The sequence below is a fragment of the Gossypium arboreum genome, chromosome 1 (assembly GCF_025698485.1).
Source record: "Gossypium arboreum isolate Shixiya-1 chromosome 1, ASM2569848v2, whole genome shotgun sequence".
NCBI classification, from domain to species: domain Eukaryota; kingdom Viridiplantae; phylum Streptophyta; class Magnoliopsida; order Malvales; family Malvaceae; genus Gossypium; species Gossypium arboreum.
The window spans coordinates 84,384,616-84,402,718 of NC_069070.1; the positions used below are offsets into that span (position 1 = coordinate 84,384,616).

At 36.5% G+C, this 18,103-nt stretch overlaps 1 non-coding gene across 1 annotated transcript; it reads right to left on the reverse strand.

Moving 5' to 3' along the window:
• Positions 1 to 353: 353 nt before the first annotated feature.
• On the reverse strand, positions 354 to 459 carry LOC128282514 (small nucleolar RNA R71). The gene has a single exon (XR_008272804.1). It is a non-coding gene; the product is annotated as a small nucleolar RNA R71 (small nucleolar RNA).
• Positions 460 to 18,103: the final 17,644 nt, after the last annotated feature.

Genomic DNA, 18,103 nt, shown 5'->3' on the forward strand with positions numbered 1-18,103 from the left:
TTATGCTAAACCTTCTTTAACAGGAACTGAATCTAGCATAGTTAGACCTGCTGTAGCTGCAAATACTTTTGAATTAAAACCTAACACTATTCAGATGATACAACAATTTGTTCAGTTTGATGGTTTGCAGGATGAAGATCCCAATGTTCACTTAGCAAACTTTCTGGAATTTTGCGATACATTTAAAATCAATGGCATTTCTGATGATGCCATTCGTCTTCTGTTATTTCCCTTTTCATTGAGGAATAAAGCTAAACAGTGTTTGAACTTGTTACCACGAGGGTCAATTACTACTTGGGAACAAATGACCGAGAAATTTTTACTAAAATATTTTTCGCCTGCTAAAATGGCTAAATTACATAATGATATCCCTTCTTTTGTGCAGATGGACTTAGAAACACTCTACGATGCATGGGAGAGATACAAGGACCTTTTGAGAAGGTGCCCTCACCATGGGTTACCGCTTTGGCTTCAAGTGCAAACATTTCACAATGGTCTGAATCCTTCGACTCAGCAAATGGTTGACGCAGAAGCGGGCAGAACCATCAACAATAAAACACCAGAAGATGCCTATGAGTTTATAGAGGAGATGTCACTAAATAACTATCAGTGGCAAGTCATGTGGACAAAGCCAATGAAAACAGCTGGCGTTTATAACGTTGATTCGGTCACCATGCTCTCTAATCAGGTAGAACTTTTAAATAAAAAAATTAATGGTTTTCTTAATTCTTCACAGGTTCACCCAGTAATGCAGTGCGAAGCAAGTAGCGATGGAACAAACCATTCGGAATACCAACCTTATGGCCACAGCATGGAAAACAAGCAATTAAACTATATGGGTAATTATCCTTGACCTCAAAACAATCCATTAGTAACACTTACAATGTAGATTGGAGGAACCATCCCAATTTCTCATGGGGCGGTCAAGGAAATCAAAGACCACAACATCCTCCAGGCAACCAACAACCACACTACCAACAGGAAAAGAAGCCAAACGTTGAAGAGATGCTCTCAAAGTTTATTTCGATGTCGGAAACTCATTTTCAGAATACTGAGACAGCACTTAAAAATCAACAAGCATCGATTCAAGGGCTCAAAACTCAGATAGGCCAGCTTTCCAAACTGATCTCCGAACGACCACAAGGTAGTTTACCAAGTAATATTGAACCTAACCCAAGGGAACACCTCAACGCAATTAGTACTCAAGATAAGGAAGGATTCATTGCGCCTGAGCCAGAATTGATGCAAGAAACTGTGGTGAGCAAAGGTCAAAGTGAGGTAAGTCATAACAAAACAGTGAATGAAGAATATAGACCTTGTGTCCCATACCCTAAAGCGACAAGGAAAGACCGCTTAGACGAACAATTACGTAAATTCCTCTTTGAAAAAATTACATATTAACTTACCATTTATTAAAGCTTTGTCGCAGATGCCAAATGCTATAAAATTTTTAAAAGAGCTTTTAGTAAATAAGAAAAAGTTGGATGAAGCATCGCATGTGGAGCTAAACGCAGTCTGCTTAGCTATTCTACAGAATAAGCTACCCCACAAATTGAAAGATCCAGAGAGTTTTACAATTCCTTGCTTAATTGGTAGTTTAGATATAAGTCATGCATTAGCTGATTTAGGGGCTAGTATTAATATCATGCCTTACAAAATGTTTAAGCAACTAGGTCTTGGGAAACCTAAACAAACTAAGACGAGCATTCAATTGGCAGATAAAACTATAAGATTCGCTAGGGGTATTATTGAAGATGTACTCGTAAAAGTAGATAAGTTTATATTCCCCGTTGATTTCGTTGTTCTAGACATAGAGGAGGATAATAACACCCCTTTGATTTTAGGGAGGCCTTTTTTAGTAACTGCTAAAACAATTATTGATGTTGGCACAGGTGAGCTCACGCTTCGCGTAGGAGACGACACGATCACCCTTCAAGCTCGTAATTCTGACATCACATCGAACATTGAAGGTAATAGTCCACACTAATCTACTAAAATTGATAATATGACTTTGCAGAAATTGAGCTTCAAAGAAGTTCACGAGCCATGTTCCAGAAATGATAAAAGACACATTCATAAAGAACGAAGGCTACGGATAAAAGAGCTAGACGAATGCTGAGCACACAAACCGGAAACACATGATAAACCGAAACTACTTCAAAACAAGCCCGATACCTCTCCAAATCAACTTAAGGTTGGTGATAAGGTCTTATTAGATGCCGCAGATCCCCAAATTGTCACTACCACACCGAATAAGGAAATCCCTCTTACGGTACTCAGTATTTTTCCATTCGGTACGGTGGAGGTGAGTCATCCCAAGTTCGGCACTTTTAAGGTAAATAATACCTGATTAAAACCTTATTTTGTCAAGACTGATAACAGGAATGAGGAGTACGAACTCCTTGAACCACCATGACCATACAACGGAGAGGTAAGTCGAGCTTAGAATATAAATAAGCGCTTCTCGGGAGGCAACCCGGGCACTAACATTATTTATTTTTTAAATTTTGATATTTAACTCCTAACCTACAAATAGAAATCTTGAATACAGGTGTTTCCATAGAGACACAACCAATCACACGGGCGTACTTAAGGCCTTGTGAAAACAGGGCAAAAGATTTCCCCAACACGGGCTACGATAAAACTCCACGACCGTGAGATATGGCCGTGGTCGAGCCTGCCAAAACAAAACGGATGTACGACACACCCGTGTGGAGGAACCGTAGACGAACTTGTTAAAACAGCACGGGCTTGCGACATGCTCATGTCTAACACCCGTGGTCGAACCTGTCAAATTAACACGGGCGTGGGGCTTGAACATATGGGTGTGGGAGAAGCGAACGAAGCTAGACACGGTCGTACGACACGGCCGTGTGAACCAACACGTCTAGAGGCACACAGGCATGTGTCGAATTTCAGACACACCAAAATAGGAAAAACATGAAACACACGGGCAGAAATTGGGGCACATGGGCGTGTTTCATGGCCATGTGTCCCAAAATCTATAAATAGGCTACACTATTCATTATCTTCCCCACTCAAAAACCCTAACCCTAGTCGCTGGAAGTCCACACAGCCTCCTTGCCACTCCCATGCGCAACTTCTCGCTCCATTTTTTACGCCCAATCTCTCTCCATTAGTGTTTGTTCAATCTTTTCACCTCTATGCTACTTATTTTTAATGCTTATTCTTAAAATAATTGTTATTTTTATCATACTATGTTAATTTTGTTCATTATTTCCTTCATTATTAGATTGTTTATCATGCATTTTATGTTAATGTAGGTTGTTAGGAAAGCTTCATTCTTTTTTCATTCACATGCCATTATTATGCCCATCCTCATGCCCTTACAATGTCATGAAATTATGCTATCAAAAAGAATTTTGTTGGTTGAGTTTGGTTCATATTTTGGCTGAAATTAGTAGTTTAAATTCATGGCTTTCCAAATTCATATATTTACTATTATTCTTCTTTACAAATTATAGGTACACGATGTCGTCTTCACGAGGAAAGAAACTCGCTATCCCCGCTTCAAAGAAAAGGAAGGGAGCGTCATCTTCCTTGGGTCCTACCGCGAAAATTCGTTACCCTTTCCTCCAATTCCCCAACGGGCCCCAAGAAGAACTGTTTCAAATACTATGGGCTCGACCTTTAGCAGCGGGCTGCTGCATCGACTTGCCTGCTGTCGAACAAGTCCAGTTGGCTGACGCGATCCGGGCTCTTCTTACCACCGACCATTGGGAGCTATTCTTCGGGATTATCGAGACGACATACCTCGAGCTCACGATGGAACTATGCTCAACGTTCCATTTTCAAACCGTAATGACAAGGTACGATGATCCCAGCACGGTTCAATTTTGCCTAGGCGGATTAATCCGCCAGCTAAGCGTTCCAGAGTTTGGTGCTGCACTAGACTTATATACGGAGAGTTCAGGGAGGAGAATGAACTGCATGCTCTCAGTCGCCAGATACATTTCTCTCCCTCGAAGTGCTAGCACACTTTGGCCCCTAGCACGGCCTCGTACAATCCTAGCTGCTCCAAGGCATCAGTTCTCCTACCATCCCTAAGGTACTTACATGCTATTTTAGCTCACACGATTACAGGGAGGCAAGAGAGCACTGATGTCGTCAACACCCACGACGTCTACTTCTTATGGTGCATGTCGCAAGGGCACGTCATCGACCTTGCCTATTTCATCGCCCTTGCTATTCAACACCAGACAGAGCGGCACCAGAAGGGGATCATCTCCATTGGCCCTTACGTGACCCAACTAGTGCGATGCTTCAGGCTCCTTAACACCGCGGCCCAAGAATCATCCCTCACCCTCATCGGCCAGATGTCTCCATAAGGCATCTCGAAAATGCTTAGCATGAGGATGATCGTGAGTCACTGAGGAGCCTACCCTCCCCAGTATCATCTCACACAATCTACCGAGGAGGAGGCCTACGAGGACATTCCTGATGATGTCCCCCCACAGCACGAGGACCCACCGACTTAGCCACCACCACCCTCTCGTCTAGTTCATGCGGCGGCTTTATATGCTGACATCTCTAAGCGCCTCACCCGATTTGAGCATCAGTGTTTTCAACAATTTGACAACATTGATGATACTCTACAGCAGATTTGTCAGCACCTCCATATCTCATCGCCAGTCCCACCTCGCGAACCATCCAGTGATGAAGATGTTTAGAAATATTTATTTTATTATTTTATGTTTTTAATTTTTATTCAAACTACTTTTTATTTTTTTTAGCAGATTTAGAATTTTATTATAAATTTTGATTATTTCTTTTCGAGTACTTATTCTTCCTAATATCCCCTAAAAAGTTCTTGATTTTATCACAGTTATATAGAGCTCTTAAGCCCATCATCACAGAGAAACTAAAACTCCACCAGGAAAGGTTCTCTACGAATGTCATGTCCTGCTCGACCACGACCATAGCTACCACTAGATATAATATTCTTTTGGCGCAAGACTTATGGCCTAATGAACCTCTACAACTGCCGGAGTATCCTCCTCCACTCTCGAACCGATTACTCTCCAAAAATCTAGTTCGAGGAACTCATCATACAAGAAGTTTCACTTCTCTCCCTATCTTATTTTTATTTTATAATACCTATCTTTGTATATTGAGGGCAATGTACATCTTAAGTGTGGGGGGAGGCATTCATTTCATTGTCATAAAAATCCCTGAATAATTACCTTGTTCTCTTGAAAAGCTCTCATATCATATTTAGGATAAATTTTAATTGATTTATGATTTTGATTAATATATCTTGAATTAAAACATAGGAATTTATGCATTGATTGTTTAAATTTTAAGACATTAGAGAATCAAGCATGATAAGTTGATTTTTAAGAATTTAAAATTATAGGTTGTTTCCCCAAGTCTAGGTATTACTTTGAATTGGAATTCACGAGTCTAAACATCAAAAAGCCATAATTTTTGTGAGATTTTTGAGCCGTTTGAGCATCTATTCATCCTTTCATGCTAACTTTTATTATTGCTTTGTGTGCGTCAGTATTGAACTGTTATTCTAGAACTTGCTTGATTATGCATGTCGAGACCACACCATTTGATTTGATATATCAAAATGATTAAGGCACTTATGATTAACCCACTCATGCCATGAAAAGCCTACCTCCACGATTAACCCCTAGTAAACCCCATTGAGCCTAACAAGCCATTCCTTGTATTAACCTCAATATTAACCCTTAACCCATTATTTTTGAAATCCCCTAAATTAATCCCTATTTTTGTCAAAATTTGAGTTGAATGGATTGTTTAGCTATGTTTTGTTCTTAATAGTTAGTCTATGTTATTTAACTTGTTCTAAAAAAAACAAAAAAAAAAACTATGTATATTTATTAGTAATTCCATATTCTGAGAAGAAGCTCTATTGTACGCAAGTGAAAATTAACTCTTTTTCTAGTTAGGCAATTTTTCAATTCAATCTCGATTTTAACCCTTTCTTTCAGTTTGTGACCACACCCCCTAACCAAGCCTCATTACAACCCTCAAAAGACCTTTTGATTGATGTATCATCTTAAATTATAGTGGTGGAGATTTGATTTTCATGCAAGCGTATAGTAAGGACTTTCCATTATTGACTATTGAGTGCTTCCTTTATTGTCCTTAAAAACACCTCGAGTGACTCGAGTGAATCTTTAGTGAGGATGTGAAACTCTATGATATTCTGAATCAAAGGTAATTACTTAGATGCGGAGAGACACCTATGTTTTTGGAATACAATGCTCAACTTGGAATGATTGAAAATTTTGTGTTCTTTTAGTTAAATTCTCAATGTATGATTACCTATTGATTAATTTGAAGATATTATTGATAGAAATTATAAGCTGAAAAGAATTTATTTTGATTATGAGTTGAGGATTTTACTTGAGGACAAGCAAATGCTTAAGTGTAGGGGTATTTGATAAACCGTAATTTATACATATTTTCCCCCCATGTTTAACGCATTTTAGGGATGATTTTCCATTAGAATTGGCGAATTCGATGCTCCTAATGCTTTAATTTCTTGTTTTACACTTAGGAGAGCATAGCAGAGCGAAAGGAACGAGAAACGGGCCAAAAAAAGAGAAAATGGGCCAAAGTACGAAATCAACACAGCCTGGACCTCCTCACACGGGCAGACCACACGGCTGTGTCAATCTGGAAGAATTGGAGCACGACTCACACGGGCATAGCACACGGCCGTGCCATTCTAATAGGCTCGAACACGGCTAAAGTAATCACACACGGGCGTGTCCCTGCCTAGCCCAAGTTAAGTCCAATTCGGAAAAGGCGACTTTTGAGGGCTTCTAGGCATTCCAAAGCCTATAAATACACCCTAGAAGAGGAGAAAAAGGGATACGGAGAATAGAGGGTAAGGAATTACTCCAAGGAAGCCGATTGATCCATCTCAGAAGCCGAATTCATCGTCAAGACTGAAAATCTCTCCTCAATTTCCCTTCAGGAGTTTTGGGTTTTCTTCATCTTTTGTATTCATTATTCTTCTAAGATGTTTTCTTATTTAGTTATGAACTAAAACCCCTAAATACCTAAGGGGAATGAAACCTAAAACGAACCTTGTTATTATTTTCTGAATCGTATGATAAATATTTAACTTGTTCTTAATTATGTGTTCTTAATTCTTGTTTTGATATCCCACGATACTGATTCAAGACATGCTCTTACTCAGAGGAGGAATAGACCCTGTTTAAGAGTACTGTTGTCATAATTAAGCGGAGTTGATTGCGCATCTAAAAATAGGGTGACAAGATTTTACCGAATTAGGGTGGAACCTAATAAGGGGATCCATATATCGAGTTAATGCAACCCTAGAATATTAATTAGAAAAAAGTATCGGTTATTCAAACTAAGGATTAGACGTTATTAGTCTTGAATAGGAATAATAACATAACTTAGGGATCTCTACGGAACAAGTTGAATGAATAAATCGTCCGGTTTGGAGCTAGAATAACAAGTAAAGTCTAGATGGATTTTTCCTTAGGTATTGTCTTAAGTCAATCGATTTTTCCCAAAAGCAATTCCCCAATTCTTTTCTCTGTGCATTCTTAGTCTAGATAATTAGTTAATTAAAACAAAACCCCATTATTCTTAGGCTAGATAATAAAAAGACAGTCATTACTAGTACTTTTAGTTCTTTTAGGTTCGACAATCCGGTCTTGCTAAAACTATACTACTGTTTGATAGGTACACTTGCCTACATCGAGATAATAGTTAGTTCAAGAACGAGTAATTATAAATATTTAAAACCTATCATGAAACCACGCGATCAATGGCCATGCCACACGCCCGTGTGCTAGGCCGTGTGGTTAATTAAATTATTTCGAAATTAGGTGCAGGTTTCACCTGGCCAAGACACGCCCATGTTCTAGGCCGTGTAGCACACATGGCTGAGAGACACGCCTGTGTCTCTGTCCGTGTGCTCAATTCTGAGCATTCTATTTTCTCGAACTTAAGGTGCAGGAGACACACGGCCTAACCACACACCCATGTACCAGGCCGTGTGTCACACAAGGTCTAGACACACGCCCGTGTGTCTGCCCATGTGGACAAAATAAATCCATTCCTAGCTTCATTTCTTACCCAAAATCACACCAATGACCTGCACTTAAACTCGCATCCAAATACCAACCATTTCAAGGTTTCAAATTAAGCAAACTCTATCATTCAACATGGCATATCATTACATGCATACATGTTTATAATCTTACCTTGGTATATTCCATATGTTAGGCATAATTTGATCAACCATTTAACATTTATATAGCTACCATAGTATAACATTACAAGTATTACAAAAACAACCATTGCTAGTCATTCCAATGGCTAGATTACAAACCGTATACTTAAGCCATCTATGGCCAAATTAGCCTATACATGCCATTATACCAAAAATGATTTTATTACATATAACCAAAATAAGCTAGTGGGTAATGTGATGATGCTCCAGTGACCTCCAATCTTCGCGAGCTGCCGAGCACTATAAAACAATGGAAAATAAAATGGAGTAAGCATTACATGCTTAGTAAGTTCATTTAACGGAAGCTAAACTTACCAATCTCGTTTATTAAATCTAAGCATACAAAATCATGTTTTCCATCAACTTGGCATAATTTCCTAAACACATGCATTCAATCAAACATGTTAGTCACAATATTTTCATATACATCAAGTAAGCATAGATGAACTCATCATACAATTTTCCTTCATGAAATTATTCATTTCTTCCCAAAACTCTCCTATCTTGCCAAGAGTTTTGTCCGTTGAATCATTGAAATTTTGATCGATACTCGAGTAGTACACTCAAGGTGTAAAATTCAATAACCCGTCAATTCTTATTCAGAGGTACCCATTAGGGCACTTAATCAAAGAACACACTCTCGAGCCACATATCGTATCACAGGATTACCAATCAAGGCTAAATCCTTTATGTAACGTATGCTCAGAACAGCTCAATTAGGATTAATAGTCCAGGCTAAACCCTAAATGTAACATATGCTCGAGAGGGATTATATCAGGATTACCCGTCCGGGCTAAATCCTTTCTATAATGTGGTCATTATGATTACTCATCTAAGCTAAATCCTGTCAGCAACAAATGCAAGACCTCATTCATTTCGGGAAAGCATATATACATATTTATCAGAATTCAATATTCAAACGAGACTTTACCCTTTTTCCAACGTTTCCGAACATGTAATCACTCCACACATTAATAATATCCACATAAACACAAATCATATTTCATATAATCATAACATTCAATTTAACATATTTATATGCTCGATTAAGTTACACGAACTTACCTCGACACTAGTTTGCATATAAAATCTACTAATCCGAAGCCTTTTCTTTTCCTCGATCTAACCTCAAATTTGTGTTGTCGGATCTATAGAAATAACTTTAATCATCAATTTCACACATTTCATATTCATTTTCACTCAATTTATGTCTTACGCAAAATTACGATTTTTTCCTTAACTTTTCCATAAATTCCAATTTTATCCCTAAACTCGGAAAATGAAATTCATGCAATTTACTCCCTATTCCAAGCTTAACCGAAATTTCAACATAAAATTTACAGCACATATTTTCTATAAATTTCAAAATTTTCATCAATTTTCACAACTTTACATTTTAGACCCTAAATCATGTTTTCATCAAAATCACTTTGTAAAAGTTATTTATCTATCAACAACCTTTTATTTTCTACCATAAATTTCTAATTTTTAGCATATACATCCATGACCTAATTTCAATACTTTGATAACTCTTCAAATTGATCCCCCAAATAGATAGATTAAGCTATCCCGATTTCAAAAATATTAAAATTACTAAAAACGGGACAAGGAAACTTACCCAATTAAGCCATGAAAGTTTTTTCTCTCTCTCATAGGTTTTCCATGTATTTTTAGGGAAGAAGATGAGAAAATAAGATGGTAATTTTTTTATCATCTTTTAATTAATTAAATTATTTCAATTTCCAATTTAATCATTGCCCTTTTTCTAAATTTCCATGGATGAGTCACTAAAATATCTACATATTTTCTTTAATAGTCTAATTACCATATAAGGACCTCAAGTTTTGAATTCCATAACTATTTAATCCTTGTAGCTACTAGAATTCAACTTTTTCATTTTATGCGATTTAGCCCTACTCGTAATTAAGCACATAATCAATAAAATTTTCTTATCGGGATCTTCATATGAAATTTCTAACATAACACGGATCATGTAATAAAATAAAAATAAATTTTATTTTCGGATCGGATTTGTGGTCCTGAAACCACTATTCCAATTTTCACTGAAAATAGGTTGTTACAACTCTTCCCCCTTAAGGATTTTCGTCCTCGAAAATCTTACCAGTAAAATGATTCGTATATTGCTTCCTCATCGAATCCTCCAGTTCTCAGGTAGCCTTTTCTATACGTGTTGTTGCCAAAGAACTTTTACTAAAGCTACCTTTTTATTTCTTAACTCTTTTGTTTCTTGAGCTAAGATTATGATCTGTTCTTCACTATATGTCATATAAGGCTGAATCTCTACCCCTGTTGGAGAGATAACATGTGAAGGGTCGGATCGATACCGTTGTAACATAGACACATGAAAAATGTTATGAATCCGATCAAGTTCTGGTGATAAGGCTAACCGATATACAACAGGTCCAATTCTTTCTGTAGTCTCATATGACCTAATAAACCGTAGAACAAGTTTAAATTGGAGAACTTTCTTCCAAAGCGATACTTTCAAGAATACCTTGTCACCAATTTAAAATTCTATTTCTTTTCATTTCAGATCAGCGTAAGACTTTTGACGATCAGAAGCTGCTTTCAAACTGTCCCGAATTACTTTCACTTTTTTCTCAGTTTCACGGACTAAGTTAACTTCGTGTAAATTTTTCTCACTGAGTCCTGTCCAATACAATAGAGTTCTACATTTGCAACCATACAAAGCTTCATATGGTTCCATTTTGATGCTAGACTAATAACTGTTACTGTAAGTAAATTCAATTAAAGGCAAATACTTCTCCCAGTTACCTTCAAATTCAAGTATACAACACCGAAGTATATCCTCCAAAATCTGTATTACACGTTCGGATTGACCATCTGTCTGTGGATGAAATGCAGTGCTAAAGTGTAACTGAGTACCCAGAGCTTCTTGCAATTTGCTCCAGAATCGAGATGTAAACCGAGGGTCTCTAACAATCTCAGAGACATATAATTCATCCAATCTATCTAAAGAATAATCCATATGTGCCGAAATAAAGTGTGCAAACTTTGTCAACCGATCAACAATCACCTAAACAACATCTTTCTTATTCGGAGACAGGGGGAATCTTGATACAAAGTCCATGGTAATTCTTTTCCATTTCTATTCCGGTATCGTGACTGGCTGTAGTAATCCTGAAGAAAATGCTGACATATCAAACATTTAGATACAAACTCAGAAATATCTTGTTTCATTCCTGGCCACTAGTACATCTTTTTCAGATCATTATACATTTTATTACTACCAGGATGGATGGACATGATTTATGAGTTTCATTCAAAATCTTCTGTACTAGTTCTGAACCTTTCGATACACATACTCTGCCTTTGAATAATAGACAATCATTGGACCCAATCTGAAATTCTGAGTCAGGAGTCGATTCACTTTGTATCTGTTTTACTTGCAACTCACTATCATTTTTCTAAGCTTTAGAAATCTGTTTCAAATATGTAGGTCTAGCTTTTAACTCAGCTATAATTGAACCATCATCAGATAATGACAATTGAGTATTCATAACTTGTAAGGAAAATAGAGATTTTCTGCTCAGAGCATCAGCAACCACATTGGCTTTTCCCGAGTGGTAATCAATAACTAGATCATAATCTGTCAATAACTCAAGCCACCAACGCTGTCTCAAATTCAAATATTTCTGAGTCATCAAGTACTTCAAACTTTTATGATCCGTGAATATGTGACATTTTTCACCGAACAAGTAATGCCGCCAAATTTTCAACGTAAAACCATGGCTGCCAATTCAAGATCATGTGCCGGGTAGTTTCTTTCATGTGGTTTTAGCCATCTTGAAGCATAGACTACAACTTTACCTTCTTGCATCAAGGCATAACCTAAACCATTCAATGGCGCATCATTGTAAACCATAAATTCTTTACCCGATTTTGGCTGAACTAACATTGGAGCTTCTGTCAATAAAGGTTTTAATCTGTCAAAACTCTGCTAGCATTTATTAGACCACTCAAATTTCACATCTTTTTACAATAGACAGGTCATCGAAGAAGCTATCATTGAAAAACCTTTTACAAACCTCCGATAATAACCAGCTAGTCCCAAAAAACTTTAGACTTCAGACAAATTCTTCGATGGCTTCCATTTAAAAATGGCTAAAATTTTATTTAGGTCCAGCCTAACACCTGCAGCAGATACTCTATGCCCAAGAAAACTAACTTCTCATAGCCAAAATTCACACTTACTAAATTTGGTATACAATTGTTTTTATTGCAAAGTTTGCAACACTATTCTCAAATGCTCCGTATTTTCATTTTCATCTGTGGAGTAAATCAAAATATTATCTATAAATAGCACCATAACCCTGTCTAAATATGGGCTAAAAATTATGTTCATCAAATCCATAAACACTACATGTGCATTTTCCAAACCGAATGACATCACAAAAAGCTCATAGTGTCCATACCTGGTTCTAAAAGCTATCTTTGGTACATCTGAATCTTTTACCCGTAATTGATAGTAACCAGAATGGAGATCAATCTTTGAAACTATAGTGGCACATTTTAACTGGTCAAACAAGTCATCGATACGAGTTTTGACCTGTCTGTAATCAATGTACAGCCTCAACGATCCATCTTTCTTCTTTATAAACAAAATTGGCGCACCCCAAGGTGAGAAACTAGGTCAAGAAAAACCTCTGTTAATCAATTCTTGGAACTGTACTTTCAGCTCTTTCAATTCAGTAGGAGCCATTCTGTAAGGTGCTATGGATATCAGTGTTGTACCCAGAAAAAGATCTATAGAGAATTCCACTCCTCTATCCGGTGGTAAACCAGGTAATTCTTTTGGGAATAGATCAGGAAATTCACGTACAATCGACACTAACTGAATCTTTGATTCAGATACTTTAGCATCCAACATATATGCGAGATAAGCATCATAACCCTTTTCAACATATTTCTATACTGATATTGCTAAAATCACATTAGGTAATCCCTCCAGTTTATTAGATTCAACATGAAGTAATTCACCACTCTGACATTTCAATACAAAATATTTCTTCTTACAATTCACCACTGCATCATATTGGGTTAACCAATCCATTCCCAAAATCACGTCAAATTCATCAAATGGAAAAAACATCAAATTAGCCGGAAATCAATAACCTTTTACCATCAACGGACAATTTTTATAGATTTTATCCACCATAACACACTAACCCAGGGGGTTTGAAACTTTAACCACAAATTCAGTGAATTCAACAGGTAAATTTTTAGCAGACACCAAATTTGTGCGTTTGTATGAATATGTTGAACCAGGATCAATCAAAGCAGTAATATCAGCATCAAGTAGAGAAAATGTACCAGTAATGATGTCTGGTGCAGAAGCATCTTCTCTAGTACGAATAGCATATGTTCTTACAGGTGCTCGTGCCTCAGATTTATCTATTGTATCCCTGGCAGTACCTCGACTACCACTAACATTGCCGGGGTGACGGGGTGGTCTGCCCCTTGAAACAGGATTACTTGGATTTGGAGCTAATTCTATTTTTTTTCAACTCTTTCTAGACAATCTCTGAGAAAATGGTCAAATGAACCACATCGGTAACAAGCTCCACTTCTTAAATGGTATTCCCCAAAATGAAATTTGTTTCAATGCTTGCACTTTGGTTTGGGATTACCGACACTATCCACACTGGTTACAGATGGCGATGAAGACTTTAGGCTAGAGCATTGAGAGCCTCGCTCTTTTCTAGAATAACTCGTAGAGGTAGTAACACGATCATAATACTTCTTTATTTTTTTAGAAGTAGATGATTGTTATTTTCTCATAATATCTTTTCCAAAAACCCGAGCCTCTCTTTCAGCTTGTTTCTTTTTATTACTCAATTCCTCAGCTTTGTGTGCTCGACCGACTAACACCGCTAATTCCCTTATTTCAAGAATTTCGATCAATAACTTGATGTCTTTATTTAAACCCTCTTTAAAGTGTTTACACATCTCAGCCTTGGTTAGAGCCCATTCTTAGGCATATTTGCTCAACAGAACAAATTCTCGTTCATACTCAGATACAGTCATGTCTTCCTACTTGAGTTCTAAAAATTCTTTCTTTTTCTAATCCATAAATATCTGACTAACATATTTCTTTCTGAATTTGCCTAGAAGATTTCCCATCTAACGTTCTCTCTCGGTACAACTGAAGTTATGGTATTCCACCAATGGTAAGCTGTATCTTTTAGTAGAGATACTGTACATTTCAGACATTCAGCAGGTGTACAAGATAATTCATCAAAAACCCAGATGATATTTTCCAACCAAAATTCAGCCCTTTCCAGACATTCTACGGTAGCTCTAAATTCTTCTACCCTATGCTTACAAATTTTATCTAGCGGAGGCTTACCTGTTCTAGCGGGTTCAGCACTCTGTGGTATTTCATGAACTGATTGATGAACAGATGCAGGGAGGTCGTTGTATAGTGGGGTTTGTTCTTAAATACTCAGTAAACCATTCATTCATCAATTGAAAGAAGGCCTATTTTGCCTCCTCACTTCGGTCTTCAGATACGGGCCTCTCATTACTAGATGTCGATGCAACTCTTTGAACTGAAGCTGAAGCATTGTTCCCAGCTTCCTCCGATTCAGTTCTAGCTTGGTTGAATAACATTACTATATAAAAAACACATTAAAAATGATCAAGAGACATCACACTATCACGAATTATATAATTGCATGTATAGCTAAACTCTTGTTTGCTACGTTAAATCTGAGAATCGGCTAAAATATAGCTCTGATACCACTAAATGTAACACCCCTTAACTCGTATCCATCGTCGGAACAGTGTTACGGAGCATTACCAAAACTTTCAGAACATTTTTCAGAGAATTCATGTAAATTACTATTCAGTAACCAAGATTATTCATATCATCTCTTAAATAGACCCTCGAGACCCAATATGATCATTAAAATCAAATCGGGACTTAATTAGGAACTTTAAAAGTTTTTCATGAATTTTTAAAAATTTTCTAAGTTACAGGGCTCACACGCCCATATGGACCATGGGATAAGCCCGTGTGACCCTGGGAAACGCCCGTGCTATAGGTCATGTTCGTACCCGTGTAACTCTTTAGCTTGTGCACACAGCCATGCCTGTAACAGCTATATTTTGGGACTAGTTGGAACAGTGGTTTCGGAACCACTATTTTTGGGTTGTAGAAATTATTTTTAGTGATACTTGATGTGTTATAGCATGATCATATGAGTGCATGAAAATTTTGGTGAAATAATTTTAGCGATTTCATGCTTAATTGCGAAAAAGGGCAAAAGTTTAGTTTTCCTAGCTAAAGGTGTCAAATAGCTATAGAACATTAAATTAGGGTATTTATTGAGTAAGACCATAAATATGTTAGTGACTGATCAAGGAGAAAACAAAAGGTTGAAAAGTCATAATTGGTGTGCATTAGCTGAATTTTTGGTAATAAAATAAAACAAAAAGAAAAAAATTATTGTCATCTTTTCATCTTCCTTCTTCCCCATCGAAATTACCAGCAAAGAGGGGGTTTTGAAAGCTAAAAATTTCAGCAACTTATATCCCTTACAAGTAAGTGATTTAGATGCCTATTTTTGATAATTTTTGTACTTTTGGAACCCTTGTAGCATGAATTAGCTAATGGGAGGACTATTTTGTGAAATGGTTGATAGTCTAGGGATTTTCCATGAAAGGATTTATGTTTTTTTCTGAATTTTTATGGAAGAAAATGAGTCTTGGTTGTGTAATAAACAACTTTTGTGAAAGGATTTTCATGGAAAACACCTAAAAAAGCCATGTTGTAAAAGTTATAAACTAGGTCGTAATTGTGTGAAATAGTGGAAAATTTGGGCTTGTCATAAGAGTAATAATTGGTCGGTTAGGCTTAGCTACTAAGGAAATTCTATGAAAATCAATTTCCAGGCCTAAGGGTAAAATGGTCATTTTGTGAAAGTCTAAGGGCAAAATGGTCATTTTGCCAAAAAATGTGAATTTTGATTGTCCAAATTTATTTAGTGATTAAATGAGTGAATTTCATCATATTAGATCAAGAAAATCGAGATTTGGGCTTAAATAGAGAAAAAAATTAGCCGAAATTGCATTTGAGGTAAGTCCGTGTGATTAAATGAGCATGATATTTATGACATTGTTATTATACTTGAAAATCTATCTTTCCATGATTGTGTTAAAGTTTATGTTGATAATATTGTATATGATAAAGTGATGTCAAATGCAAATAACATTTATGTGTTGATTGAATGCTTGGAGATTTGATGAAATATGATATTCCATTGAAACGAGTAAGTATATAAGTAATACAACCATATTGTTATTATATGTGCTTAAATTGATATAGCATGAATTGCTTGGTTGTGGAAATAATTATGTATGATGAATATTGAGATAGTAGAATTCCCGTTTGAACCTTAAGAAATAATTCGGATATTCATGCCATGACATTCGGGTTAATTGTGTGCCAGTGTAAGACATGTCTATGAGAGCCAGTGTAAGACCATGTCTAGGACATGGTATCGGCATTGAGACGAGAGCTAGTGTAAGACCATGCCTGGAACATGGCATCGGCACAAATATGTGAGAGCTAGTGTAAGACCATGTCTGGGACATGGTGTCGGCCTCGATTTCAATAGTCAGTGTAAGACCATGTCTGGGATATGGCATTGGCATTATACCCTATGTTTGAGGCTTAGTGAATATCTGATAGCTTTCTGAATGGTTCAACAATGAGAGTTATGGTTTAAGCCAAATGAGAAAGTTTATGACCATATTGTGAGTGGTACAGGTACTTACATGAAATTGATGAGATGTGAATTCAATTCATGTTATATGATTTGTAAGGAATGAATATGAGCATGTTGAGTAACACAGGTATGTATGCTACGCTCATGAGAAATGATTTCAGTTTATGATGAACATTTAGTGAAGATGTAAATAGGTAATTCATACTTATGAGAATTATTTTGTGATGACCTTGTGATTATAAGTTTATGCTTATAATGTATGAATATGTAACCTTACCAATGGGGTGAAAATGAATTAATATGGTGCGATAAACGTAGTATCGTTAATTTACACTAAAACAGTTTTGGACAGCAGCCATAGTCTGACTTTAAAAATCCGCCAAAAATTGTGAAAATTGAGTTAGAGGCTGAATAAAATATGAAATTAAAGCCTAATGGGTCTAATTTCACATGGAAGAAATGGTGTAAGCAAAAGAGTTTCATATTATTAAATATTTTAATTGTTGTGAGACAGAGTCAGAATGACTTCAAAATCCCCTGTTCTAATTTTAAAAAATCATTGAAAATTGTAAAAAAATATTTATGAGTTATAATTTATTCTTAGAATTCTTAATGAGTTTATTTTCAAGAGAAATAGACGGGAACATCATCTGAGTCCTGTATTATGAGATAATTAATTTTTAGTAAAGAGGAGTCAGAATTGTCTGACAGCGAAAAAGCGATAACTTTAAGGAATAAACTGTACTAATTAGATGGACCAAAAATTTTTAAATTTTATGGTAAGAAGATATGTGAGTTTAGTTTCAGGGAAAATTAGCAGAACTTTTGGAGTTCCGTATCTCTAGATATAAATAATTTAGTGACTATGACTCGAGAAAACAGCTTGACTGGAACATGAATAAAAATGCAAATAGGGTTGTATTACCATGAGAAGCAAGTGGATAAATTTTTTATTATTTTCATATGGTCGTACTAAGCTATAAAGCTTACTCCCTTTCCTTTCCTTTAGTGTTTTTAGGTTAGCTCGGGGTTGGAGATCGTCGGAGGCAACATCACACTA